A 12,341-nucleotide genomic window follows, 5' to 3' on the forward strand; every position below is an offset into this window, starting at 1 on the left:
CGTAACTTGGTATACTGTCAAATCACCCAAGTGACTACCCTTGTGACTATTTGGGGGAGAAATTGGGTATGTAGCGCCACCTATTAGCGCCTAAAGAGGGCAGTCAGTGGCTGTAGCGCCACAGGCCGCACCTCCCGTGATATTCAGCGGGGGCGCTAATGGTGGCGTTAGCCTGTTGCGCTGCGCTGCCACCGATGATGTCATCGGTGTGCTCAGCGCCCCATTAGCGCCCCGATCACGATATTTGGTAGCGGACGCCGCTGTAGCGCCGTTCGCTACCCGCGCCCGGTTCACGGGGCCTTGCTGTGCCGGCAGTGGCGCAAGTTAAGGTGGAGGTGCGGGGCGGCCGCCGCCAGCACCTTCGTCCCCGGCCTCCTGACCCCCCCCCCCCCCCCACGGCATTGCCGGCTGTTTCCCGAGTGCCCGGCACTTCTCCTCGGTGCCGGGCTCGTTTGCCGGCACTCGCGATCGGGGATTGCGCTGTTGCAGGCCCCTCCCCCTTAACAATGGGAGGAAGGCCTGCAGTACCGCAGCGTGCCGTGCCGCAGCGTGTGGCGCTGCAGCACGTTGTGCTGCGATATTCAGTTTCAGCGCCCTAAGAGGGACGCGGAACTGAATTTCTGACGTTCGTTAATGCTCCGAATGCTGCGCAAAAATCAGCACCCAGGCGAACTTGGCGCCACTTTGGCGCCTCAACCCAATTTCTAGGCCTTTAAAGTGCTTTAGCTTTCTCTTACACGTGCTTCTACGTGGTGCTTCCCCTGTGGCTTCAGCAGATGTAGAGGCAGTGTGCTCACTTCCCTGCTGCGCCTGAATAGACGCCGTTGACGGGCATCCTCTGGGTTTGGAAGCCTTGGAGGGCTCCGCAACACTCTGCTCCTCCTGCGTATGTGCAGGGCCAGAGATGGCCATCTCAGTTGGGTAAGGCATCTGGGGCTCTGACCGAGGGCTCCATAGTGGCATGGGAGTGTGAGCGCTTGGAGAGGAGCCCCCACTTGTTGTCAACCACCACCATCCCTCTCATGGGTCACCCACACTTCACTGCTAGCAAGTAGCTGGAGAGCCCCTTGCTGCACATCCGTAGGGCCATGAGGACCCATTTCTGTGCTGACATTCCTCATAACATGGACGTCCATGAACCTCTGGTTTCGCTCCTCAATAGATGCACATCTATCCTCCATAGATGACCATCTATTTAGTAGTGTTACCATGTTCTCCTGAGTCTGGCGATTTATGTCCTACATGGAGGTTGCCATGCTTTCCATGGCGGTACTTACATTCGCCAATCCATGCACCACGGCATTGCTCATGTTTGACATGGACTCCTCCATTCTCTGCACACTTGCAGTTACCGTGGATGCAAATCCAGTCAAAGCCTCCTGCACTTGTTCCTGAAGCTCCAGAGGCACAGCATCTACATGTAGCTGAGCAGAGCTAGGAGCATCCTACGGCCTCCGACAAGGACTCTCCACTGCTGTCCCTGTCTCCACCATCTGCTCATGCTCACTTGTGAACTGTGATACACCAGGTGACAACACTACTCTATCTCGCAAACTACCCACCGAGGTGTGCGTCTCTGCGCTGGTGCTGGGTGCACTCATTTCTGCTGACGCTGCTCCCTCAGAGGCTACAGTTTCCTCTGTGGAGTCCTCCGGCTCTTCCTCATGGACAGTGGGGAGGGGGGCTCTCAATGGTCCTGTGGGGGAGTAAAGGCATGAGTTAGCCATGTTATATTTAGGTAACAGACACATTCCATTGTGCAGATAATCATAACTATATTTCTATGAGCATCAGATACCATATTAGTCACTCATGAAACCAAAATAATAGGTTTGCAAATCAATTCTGTCATCAGCTTGCTGTACTGTGCCTGTCTCTCCGTGCCCCACTTCCAGCTCCTCTGCATCTCCCACGATCTCCAGAGCTGCCTCCTCAGTGGTTGTTATATGCGCCAGGGATGGTGGGCCTCCTCCTGTCCTCCCTCTCTCTTATTGTGGGCTCTCTTTTCCTGCAATGAGGGACACAAGTGGAGTTTCAGCGAGATTGATGGAGTCAGTGTTAAGAATGCATAACATAAATGTTTAGAGGGAGGCAAAGATGGAGTGAGGTGCCAATACCAAGATCCCTCCCTGTGCGCTGTTGTCATTGCATAACAGTGAGATCGAGTGTGAGGGGTGCATTGTAGGATGGTGAAGTCATTCTGTACATAGAGAGAGAGGGGTAGGTGAGGGTGCAAGGGATGTTAGGGTCAGTTGGAATGAGCAGGAGTAGGTTGCCAATGCAGGCTGATGGGGATGAGAAGAGATGGGAAGCAGACTGAAGGTAAGTGTGATGTTATACTCACTTTTGCTGAGCGCATCAGGTCATTGAACCTTTTTCTGCACTGCACCCAGGCGTGTGTACACACAAACCGAGCACTTACCTCCTCAGCAATTTGCAGCCAGGCTGCCTTTGTGTGCTGAGGAGGCTTCCTCCGTCCATCGGAGGGGAAGAGGACCTCCTTTCGTCCTCTTACTCCCTCCACAAGAGCTTGGAGTGAGGGATCATTGAAACGTGGAGCAGCCTTGGAGCGTTGTGCAACCATTCCTGCAGCAAACAGCATTCAAATGCAGAAGAAAGAAAGTGAAAAGCAAAGGGGACATGGCCCCTTTAAATATCCAGGCTCTGAGCGCGCCATCAAGCGCGGGGGAGCTGACCTGCACCCACCGATTGGGCCGGCGAGCGTGCATGTCGGCCCTAATGAAGCCAATCTATGGAAAATCGTTAATAGAGGGCGGCTGCTACAGGGAGCGGGATCAGAACCCACTGAAGACCGAACCTGCCACTATCCCGCATCCGGCCGGAAAATCCAGCCCATTGACTTTTGATAGTGGCACAAAGGGGTGGGGAACAAGTAGTAATCCAGAGACAGAGGAATGGGGGGCGGTGGTGGAGTTCGGAGAGGAATACTGAAATAGGTTGGGGCAAGGTCACTAAAGGATTTGAAAATAATCAATTAGTTGGGGCACAGGATGCCAGTGGAAGTTGGTACTACTGTGCAAAGCCACTGATCAGAGGACATGAGGTCTTAACCTGGCCATAAGGCATTAAAATTGATAGGAGAGTTATCTTCAGACTAATCTCAGACATCTGACTGTGACCAGCTCAGAATGGCATTGGTGGTGGTTTAGGAGAACTACTTCTCATCTGGGGGGCAGTTGGTATATGGTTGGCAAGTTAAAGGAAAAAAGTAATCGGGGTCTTCAAAGTTAACCTAAAACAGAGTTTGCAGGATGAGACCCTATATTCTCATTAGGCACTACGCTGCAGTATTAATGACAATTCTAAATGCCCTTGGCCTTTTTGGCATATGCTAGGTCAACTACCTGGTCCACAGAAATTTGGCGACACCTTTGTTACATTAGGGTGGGGACTTGAACAGGTAACCTAAAACAGAGTTTGCAGGATGAGACCTTATTTTCTCAAAAAAATGCTACTCTTCAGTATTAATGACAAGGGGTAGAGTTTCTGCCTTGGGCACAATCAGCGATCTGGGTGCAAATTGGGCCCAAAATTGCGCTAGTTTTGCGAATTTCTTTTTCTCAAGTTTCCGCTCAAACTCATTTATTTGCACATCACTGAATGTAAAATCTTCCATGAACCAGTGCGATCAGGCAGCGTTTTAGAACCTAACATTTTTTTTAAATTTGCTTTAAGAGCTATTCCTTGATATATGTAAGAGTGGTAACTTGGTGCAGTTTGACTAATACAGCTGAAAATGGGTTTAACACAAAAAAAATAAGCATTTTCAATCCGAGCGTCTAGTCCACCACCTGTGAGTAACCTGATTTTAAATAACTGAAAATGACTTTAAGAAACTATGCAGAACCATTTGCTAGTTATATGGTGCACTGCTTAGTCAGTTTCTTAGTAACTTAAAAAAAATTATACTCAAAAGCTTTTAAAACGTGCCGATAGTGTTCTTGCGCCCAAAAGAACCAGCTTAATTTTAAGAGCCCGCTCGAAGACTGCAATTAGCAGAAACTCGCAATGGTGATTCTTTAAAAATTTGTTCCTGGGATGTGGGCGTCACTGTCAAAGCCAGCATTTATTGCCCATCCCTAATTGCTCTTGAGAAGGTGGTGGTGGAGCCGCCTTCTTGAACCGCTGCAGTCCGTGTGGTGAAGGTGCTCCCACAGTGCTGTTAGGGAGGGAGTGCCAGGATTTTGACCCAGTGATTAATTCGATCAGGGGACGTAGCCAGTTTTGTGGGTGGGAGCCAGCTTCTAGCGCAATGTTTTTTAAAACTCGTGCAAAAGATCGCGGAAACTCGATTTGCGCTGGACGTAATTTACGCTTGAAATTCCGTGATTTTTGCGCCGGTTTGGCTAACTTTGGGTGAATTACGCCGAAAAAAAAGACAGCGCAACCTAGTGGAAACTCCAGACCAATATTTGGATTGAATAAAAGAGATGAAGTACTAGTGTCGTCTTGGCTCAGTGGTGACACTCTCGCCTCTGAGTCAGAAGGTCATGGGTTTAAGCCCCACTCCAGGACTTGGATACGTAATATAGGTTAACACTTTAGTGCAGTACTGAGGAAGTGTTGTATTGGTGGAGGTGGTTGCCAGTAATTTCTGTGAGGGGTGGGGCTGTTCTCCCGATGTCCCAATCTCCCGCTGTAACATTGGCGGAAACCGTGGAGAGACGGCGGAAACAACATTGTTTCTCTGGAGTTTCCAGTGATCTTCCGCTGGGTCAAAATCCTGGAACTCCCTCCCTAACAGTGGGAGATCAGGAAACCCCCAGAGAAAGTCTCAGTACAGATTCTTGCCTTTTATAAGTCCTTTCTTGATATTCCCTTTTAATATCACCAAAGGCCTAAATCTATTCCCCATTTCCAGTCCTATAAATTACTCCTCCCTACGTCACTCTCTTCCTATTATTTCTTCACTAATCCCCGTGATCACAGCAGCCTGCCAACCTCCCTCGCTCTACTTGTTGCATGGCTTTCTGTTGCTCACTGGGGCGGCATATCCTATCAACTTATCGATGATTTTTGTTCTCCATTCCTTACTGCGAATAAAAGAAAATCTGATACACTAAAAAGGAACACTGAGTTCTCTGCATAATGTGCTGACAGAAAACATGGACATTGAACAATTTTCATAAATTTGAGTAATTACTGCTTCTACCATTACTAGAATTATATAATCAGGCTGTGGTTGTGGCTTCCTGCCCACCTACAGCTTGACCCCATTTTCCAGACAGCACATGTAACAGTGACAAGCTGATAGACTCAGTGCCATTGCTGCAGCTCTAGCTGAACAGGGGCTAAGTTCTCTGCTGGATTTTTCAGCTAGCGCTTGCTGCTGTAAACACTGGATCTGATAGAGAACAAAAAAAAAACACACAAGTGGGCGCGATTTTAACCCTCAGTGGGCGGGAGAGGGCCGGAGGTTAAACAATCAGGATCAGGCAACCCGACTCCAACCTGACCCCATTCTCGTCCCGTTAAATTTTAAAGTGCAGCAATCAGGCCGTGGACAAGGCTCCCGCAAAAGGCAGGCGGGGGCCTAATTAACATGGGGAAATAGGAAAGAAATACTAGGAAGAGAGTGATGCAGTTAACATACTAAAGTTGCAGCCTGATGACATCATCGCACCGTGACTTAAATTTAATAGTAAGTGAGGGGAGGCCCAACCTGTGGGATGCCCAGCTGCTGGTCAGAGGTGGGAGCTGCCGACTCCCCAAGATAAATGGCTCTTTAAGCACTCCCTGTAGGCCAGGAGGACCGTCCCTGGCTTCGGCCTCCTGCCGCCGATGTTCCCTCCTGCCCTCTGGCCAGGCTGTCCATTCAGCCGGTCGTTAAGAACAGCAGGGCCTTCATGGTTCCTCGGCCAATTTCGGTCTCCCCCCACACCCTCCCCAGCTACCCGTTAATGTCGGGGCTATTTATGTAAGAAGCAGCTATCAATGGAAATTGCAGACTCCAAGTAAATGTTCCCTGTTATTTTTTTTTCGGTGCGTACGCCCCTTTAAGGGGCTGTGCAGGCCATTCAACATACCGCGCACGCACGGCTTGTGCGTTGAAAAGCCAGCAAGCCGGCTGCGCTGGATCCCTGAAGTGCAGCTTACAGGGAACATTGCTCCCTGCAGCACTAAAATGGAGCTGAAGAAGGAAAAATGAAGTTATTCATCCCTCCTGTCTGCAGTCAGAGAGCACCTCCCCTTTAGAAGGAGCAGAGTGCTTTAAGCGGCATTAGAGGCGCAGCGCGGGTAGCATTGTCTGCACGCCTGATCCATTATAATCATGCCCCAGCACCAATTTCATGTGGTTCTTCAGCCCACGTGAACAGCCGCAGGGCGCACCATGTAAAATGGGCACCATCGAATTTGTAAGCCTGTAAAATGATAATAAAATCATGTGGATTGTAGTTTAAATCATTGCACTTACTTTGGCGCCTTCTTGGTGTCTCCAAATCACTCCTGGAGCTCCTCAACTATCCTGGTGTGTGGTACAGGAAGACTGAAAGAGGGCAAAAAACATATCTAAAAAAAAAATTAGCAAGAAAAAAAATACTCATTCAGCAGTATCTCTCTCAATTTACAGTCTAAAGTTGAAATATATTAATACATATTAATGAAACGGCGACATGTATAAACAAGGAGAAAAAGATATATAATCCTGAAATATTAAATTTTGATGAACATGCCATATCTAGGGATGACATGTATTTGCCTGACAAACTATTTTGTGCCAGGGGAGCCTACCGATATCAAATGCTGCTTTAAATGTAACAAGGATATCCTCAACACCTTTTGGCAGAATGTAAAAAATGTGTCCCCTGCTGAGAAAAAACGGTTTAAGTAGATTGTTTAAGTCACAAAAAAGCAACATCCCCCTCTTGCTGTGTTTCCGTGCCTGATGGATGATGCCTCACAAATCCCTGCAACCTTTGCCAACACTTACAATTAGTTGCTGTGCTTTACAAACGACCAAGAAACATGCTATTCTTCCAGCGCTGGTCATTTGAGACCCATTTTCCTAGTGTGCGGTTGGGTTCCATGGCGAACGTGGTTCATCCAGAAATGCTGGTGGCTGCTCTCTATGGAAACTTGGATGCTGAGTTGCAGTGGACTGTTGCAGCTCTTTTATGTACACTCGATCAAGACAATGCAAGCCTCCACGTAATCCCTTGTCAAATTCAATTAAAATTTATCATGGCCCTTTCAAGCCTCTCCAAGATAAACTGACTGGGCTCTGTCATGTAGCTGGCAATCGCTACAATTGTTATATGTCTGAACTTATTAGCAAGATGACAAAAACACTATCATATGCTGTTTTTGCATTTATTTATTTATTCCACTTTCACTTGAGCTTCAGATCTGATGTACGCCAATTCAATCAAAAATGACCATCACCTTCAGCCAGGTTGGCTGTTTATATTTGTGATATCTTTTAATGGATTTCAAAACGACTTAAGTTGTCAACAAAGGATGCGTTAAATTTTAACCCTGACCGTCCGGCTGAAACCGGGCAGGCGCGTGCTTAAAATGGCTTGTGCGACTTACCCGCACTGATCCCGCTGCTTTCCCCCCCGGGGTTGTGTTCTTAACCTGCTCTTCCAAGCAAGCGAGAGGGACATAAAAACAGAAAATACTGGAGATACTCAGCAGGTCAGGCAGCATCTGTGAAGAGAGAAACAGAGCCCCTTTTCAGGTCGATGACCTTTTGTCAGAACGTGAAATTGAGAGGGACACCTGCCAGATGACAGTGGGGACCTTATTTTAAGTATGCAGAAGGAGCTCTGATGACGTCGCTGGGGCCTGATTGCAATTTAACCAGAGCCCTGCACAGGGGAAATTGTTGCAGTTTCCCCCTGCCAAGACAACCTAGCGGCAAGAGGAGCCGTGGCAAGAAAAGACCCAGAAGGGTGAATGGGTTTTTATCGTATTTTGTAGTTTCCTTGTTGGCCAAGAGGAGCAGGAGCAGGAGCAGAGGAAACCATGGGCCGCCCACTTCCCCGAGCTCCCGTACCCCTCCCCTCGCCTGTGAGGCCCTCCTGAACCGCCTCCCAACCACTTACCTGCGTGCCGGGGACCGATCCTGCAGGTCCCCCGGCTGTAGCCTCCTGCAGCCCGACATCCCGTTCTCACCACCGCTGGGCCAGCAGGTTATTGCGGGGGGGAAGACTGATATGGTTTATGCAGATGATACCTGGGAGTTAAAATCACCCTGGGATATATGCTTCAACAACAACAACAACAACTTGCATTTATATAGCGCCTTTAACACAGTAAAACGTCCCTAGGTCCCGGGAAAATTTATAATGGGAATGAGGAAATGGCAGAGAAATTAAATAAATAAATACTTTGGGCAGGATTTTCATTGGGCTGTGAAGGCAGGTTTGGAGGCGTGTGGGGGGTTAAAATCTCGAATTCGGAGGGCACGAACCCATCCCGCCTCCATGCCAGTTTCAAAGGAGGCGGCTACCCGACCTGTGCTGGGACCCGCCTCCCCGAGGCGGGAAGGGGATTAGTGCCAATTAACTGCCTGTTAACAGGTAGTTAACAGGCAGTTTTTAGTCTAATCCCTATTTTTATTGCTGAAGTGTGGGATTCCCGACGGCTCCAAACCACGCCAAGTTAGCGAGGCGGACCGTCGGGCTGAAGGGCTTGGAGGGTTTGAGATGTCCGGTGTTCAGGTGAGTGATGGGTGCATGAGTGCAGAGGTAAGTGTGTTTGGTGTGTGTAAAGTGTTTAAATAAGTTTTACTTACATTTACTTACCTTTACAGCCTTCCTTCCTTCAGGTCTCGGGAGTCCCTCATCTCACCGGCACAGAAAGCAGAATATCCGTGAGCTGTCAAAAGTTGCAGCATTCAGCTTTCTGTTCTGGAGAGATCTCTAAATCAGCCTGAGAGGAAGGAATTAACTTGGAGTACAGATTGTCAGGGTTTGACAGCTTCAAACAGCTGTCAAACGCTGATATTTCATCTGTCAAAAGCTTTTGACAGGTGAAATGTCAATCTGTGATGTCACCTGTTGCCAGGTGGCCCTTAATTGGCCTGCTGAGCCTGCTGGGCGGGCTCAACAAGATCAATCAAGTGAAAATCGCCTGGGTTGGCCACAACTCGATGGAGGCGGGGCTACAACCCCGAAATTTGTAGTCCCGCCTCCTACCCGCCTCCTCAATCAAAATCCAGCCCTTTGTTTCTGTCTTCACAGAGGAAGACACAAAAAACCTCCCAGAAATACGAGAACACGAAGGGTGTGGCGGGAATGAGGAACTTAAAGAAATTATTATTAGTAAAAAAACAGTACTAGCAAAATTAATGGGACTAAAAGTCGATAAATCTCAAGGACCAGATAACCTACATCCTAGGGTTTTGAAAGAGGTGGCCATTGGGGTAGTGGACGCATTGGTTGCCATCTTCCAAAATTCTATAGATTCTGGAACGATTCCTGCAGATTGGAGGATAGCAAATGTAACCCCGCTATTTAAGAAAGGAGGGAGGGAGAAAATGGGGAACTACAGACCTGTTAGCCTCACATCAGTAGTTGGGAAAATGCTGGAATCTATTATAAAGGATGCAATAACTGGGCACTGAGAAACTAATAGTAAGATTGGGCAGAGTCAACATGGATTTACGAAAGGCAAGTCCAGTTTGACAAACCTATTGGAGTTCTTTGAGGATGTAACTAGTGAAGTAGACAAAGGAGAACTGGTAGATGTGGTGTATTTGGATTTCCAGAAGGCCTTCGATAAGGTCCCACACAAGAGGTTGGTGAACAAAATTACGGCATATGGAATTGGGGGTAATATACTAGCATGGATTGAGAATTGGTTAACAGACAGAAAACAAAGAGTAGGGATAAACGGATCATTTTCAGGATGGCAGGCTGTGACTAGTGGGGTACTGCAAGGGTCGGTGCTTGGGCCCCAGCTATTCACAATCTATATCAATGATTTAGATGAGGGGACTAAATGTAACATTTCCAAATTTGTTGATGACACAAAGCTAGGTGGCAGTGTCAGTTGCAAAGAGGATGTGAAGAAGCTTCAAGGGGATCTCGACAGGCTCAGTGAGTGGGCGAGAACATGGCAGGTGGATTATAAAGTGGATAAATGTGAAGTTATCCACTTTGGTAGAAAAAATGGAAAGGCAGAGTATTTCCTAAATGGTGAAAGATTGGGGAATGCAGATACTCAAAGGGACCTGGGTGTCCTTGTACATGAGTCACTGAAAGTGAATGTGCAGGTGCGGCAAGCCATTAGGAAGGCAAATGCTATGCTGGCCTTCATTACAAGAGGATTTGAGTACGGGAGTAAAGAAGTCTTGCATCAATTATATAGGGCCTTGGTGAGACCACACCTGGAGTACTGTGTACAATTTTGGTCTCCTTACCTAAGGATGTACTTGCCATGGAGGAAGTGCAACGAAGGTTCACGAGATTGATTCCTGGGATGGCGGGACTGTCGTATGAGAAGAGATTGAGTAAACTAGGCCTGTATTCTCTTGAATTCAGAAGAATGAGAGGGGATCTCATTGAAGCATAGAAAATTATTACAGGGCTTGGTAGGGTGGATGCTGGGAGAATGTTTCCCTTGGCTAGGGAGTCTAGAACCAGGGGCCACAGCCTCAGGATAAAGGGTAGGCCATTCAGGACTGAGATGAGAAGAAATTTCTTCTCACAGAGGGTGGTGAATCTTTGGAATTCTCTACCCCAGAGGGCTGTGGAGGCTCAGTCATTGGGTATATTCAAAACAGAAGTCGATAGATTTCTGACTAGTAAGGGCATCAAGGGATATGGCGATAAGGCCGGTGAATGGAATTGAGGCAGAAGATCAGCCATGATCTCATTGAATGGCGGAGCAGGCTCGAAGGGCCGAATGGCCTACTCCTGCTTCTTATGCTATTATGTTCTTATCACGGGAACATTATCAAACAAATTTTGACACCGAGCCACGTAAAGAGATATTAGGACAGGTAACCAAAAGCTTGTTCAAAGAGGTAGGTTTTAAAGAGCATCTTAAAGGAGGAGAGAGAAGTAGAGAGGCGAAGAGGTTTAGGGAGGGAATTCCACAACTTAGGACCGAGGCAGCTGAAGGCATGGCCGCCAATGGTGGGGCGATGGAAATCAGGGATGCGCAAGAGGCCAGAATTGGAGAAGCGCAGAGATCTCAGAGGGTTGTGGGGCTGATGGAGGGTATAGAGATAAGAAGAGTTGGGTTCGGAGATTTGGATGGTTCCTCACCCGCACAACTCCTGGCTCCGAGTTAATATCAGGGCTCATATCTGAACCTCCCCCACCGCTAAGATAGTGACTAATGTGCTCACTACAAATCTCTAGTTCCCCAGTCAGGGGGCTAGATAAGTGAGAGTGACTTTACTCAGGGTGATAGATTATCATATCTACTTTCCAGACCTAATGGAGCAGCAGAAAGGAAAAAAAGAATGGATTTTGATGCTATTGACAGATTTTCACCATCCAGGGAATAAATGACATTGTGGCAACATATGTGACTTCCTAAAATGTAATTCTGAGCCACAATTACGAAATCTTTGAGTTCTGCGCAGATAGTCAGTGAAACACACTGACACACAAGTGCTGCTTAATTTCTCGGAATCCTGCTATGACATAATTGTTGAGTCCCAGTTGTGTTTGAGGCAGAGGCGAACTCTTCAGGGGAAAAAAAATGTTCCTTCCTTTTGTGTGAATGGTTCGGGAGAAGTGCATGATAAGAGTAGGACAGTGTCCTGATGGATTTTTTGATTGATTCGTTTTTGCAGAGGTATCTAAAGAATCTGTTGCTTTACCCTCACAATCTTGCAGGCGTAAAAGGCAGTGAAGTACAGCATGCCGCAAGAAGCATAATGGAATGAACTTTTGACAATCTTATGGTGTGGTTCCAGTCTCTTGGCTTGTCTAATTGGAAGGAGCTGCTCTGCAATGCACTCCTCAGTCATATGTCTCCTTTTTGTGGTCTATTGTGTTATTCCGACTTCACCAAACACAGTGAGTATGGATCTCTTCTCTGGGGCCTGCTAGATGGACCAAAATGGTATTTTCTGGCCCTGAATGTTCCTATGTTCTTAGGCATAAAAAACAGCTTTCATACATCAGGAACAGGAGCTCATATCGTAACTGTCCAGGAGCATTTAGAGTCATAGAGTCATAGAGTCATAGAGTTATACAGCACGGATAGAGGCCCTTCGGCCCATCGTGTCCGCGCCGGCCATCAAGCCCTGTCTAATCTAATCCCATATTCCAGCATTTGGTCCGTAGCCTTGTATGCTGTGGCATTTCAAGTGCTCATCCAAATGCTTCTTAAATGTTGTGAGGGTTCCTGCCTCC

At 47.7% G+C, this 12,341-nt stretch overlaps 1 protein-coding gene and 1 long non-coding RNA gene across 5 annotated transcripts in view; one reads left to right on the plus strand and one right to left on the minus strand.

Annotated features, from left to right (window-relative positions):
- Window positions 1-7,723, minus strand: part of LOC147108810 (serine/threonine-protein kinase Sgk2-like) — a 179,927-nt gene extending 172,204 nt beyond the window's left edge. Inside the window, exons 1-2 of one of the 3 annotated variants that reach the window (XM_086005675.1) lie at window positions 7,555-7,723; window positions 6,437-6,508 (exon numbers count right to left, since the gene is read on the minus strand). The gene's annotated coding sequence lies outside the window, so the exon portion shown is untranslated. Of the gene's footprint in view, window positions 1-6,436; window positions 6,509-6,952; window positions 7,172-7,554 lie in introns of those variants that run through there. The other 2 variants (XM_086005676.1, XM_086005673.1) reach the window with 2 other exon arrangements.
- Window positions 7,724-7,767: 44 nt separating this feature from the next.
- Window positions 7,768-12,341, plus strand: part of LOC147108813 (uncharacterized) — a 37,558-nt gene continuing 32,984 nt past the window's right edge. Inside the window, exons 1-2 of one of the 2 annotated variants that reach the window (XR_015080667.1) lie at window positions 7,768-7,916; window positions 11,820-12,002. This is a non-coding gene — a long non-coding RNA (uncharacterized LOC147108813). The remainder of the gene's footprint in view (window positions 7,917-11,819; window positions 12,003-12,341) is intronic. The other variant, XR_015080666.1, reaches the window with a different exon arrangement.

This window comes from Somniosus microcephalus, chromosome 13 (genome assembly GCF_052327205.1).
Source record: "Somniosus microcephalus isolate GS21.2 chromosome 13, FLI_Smic_1.0, whole genome shotgun sequence".
NCBI classification, from domain to species: domain Eukaryota; kingdom Metazoa; phylum Chordata; class Chondrichthyes; order Squaliformes; family Somniosidae; genus Somniosus; species Somniosus microcephalus.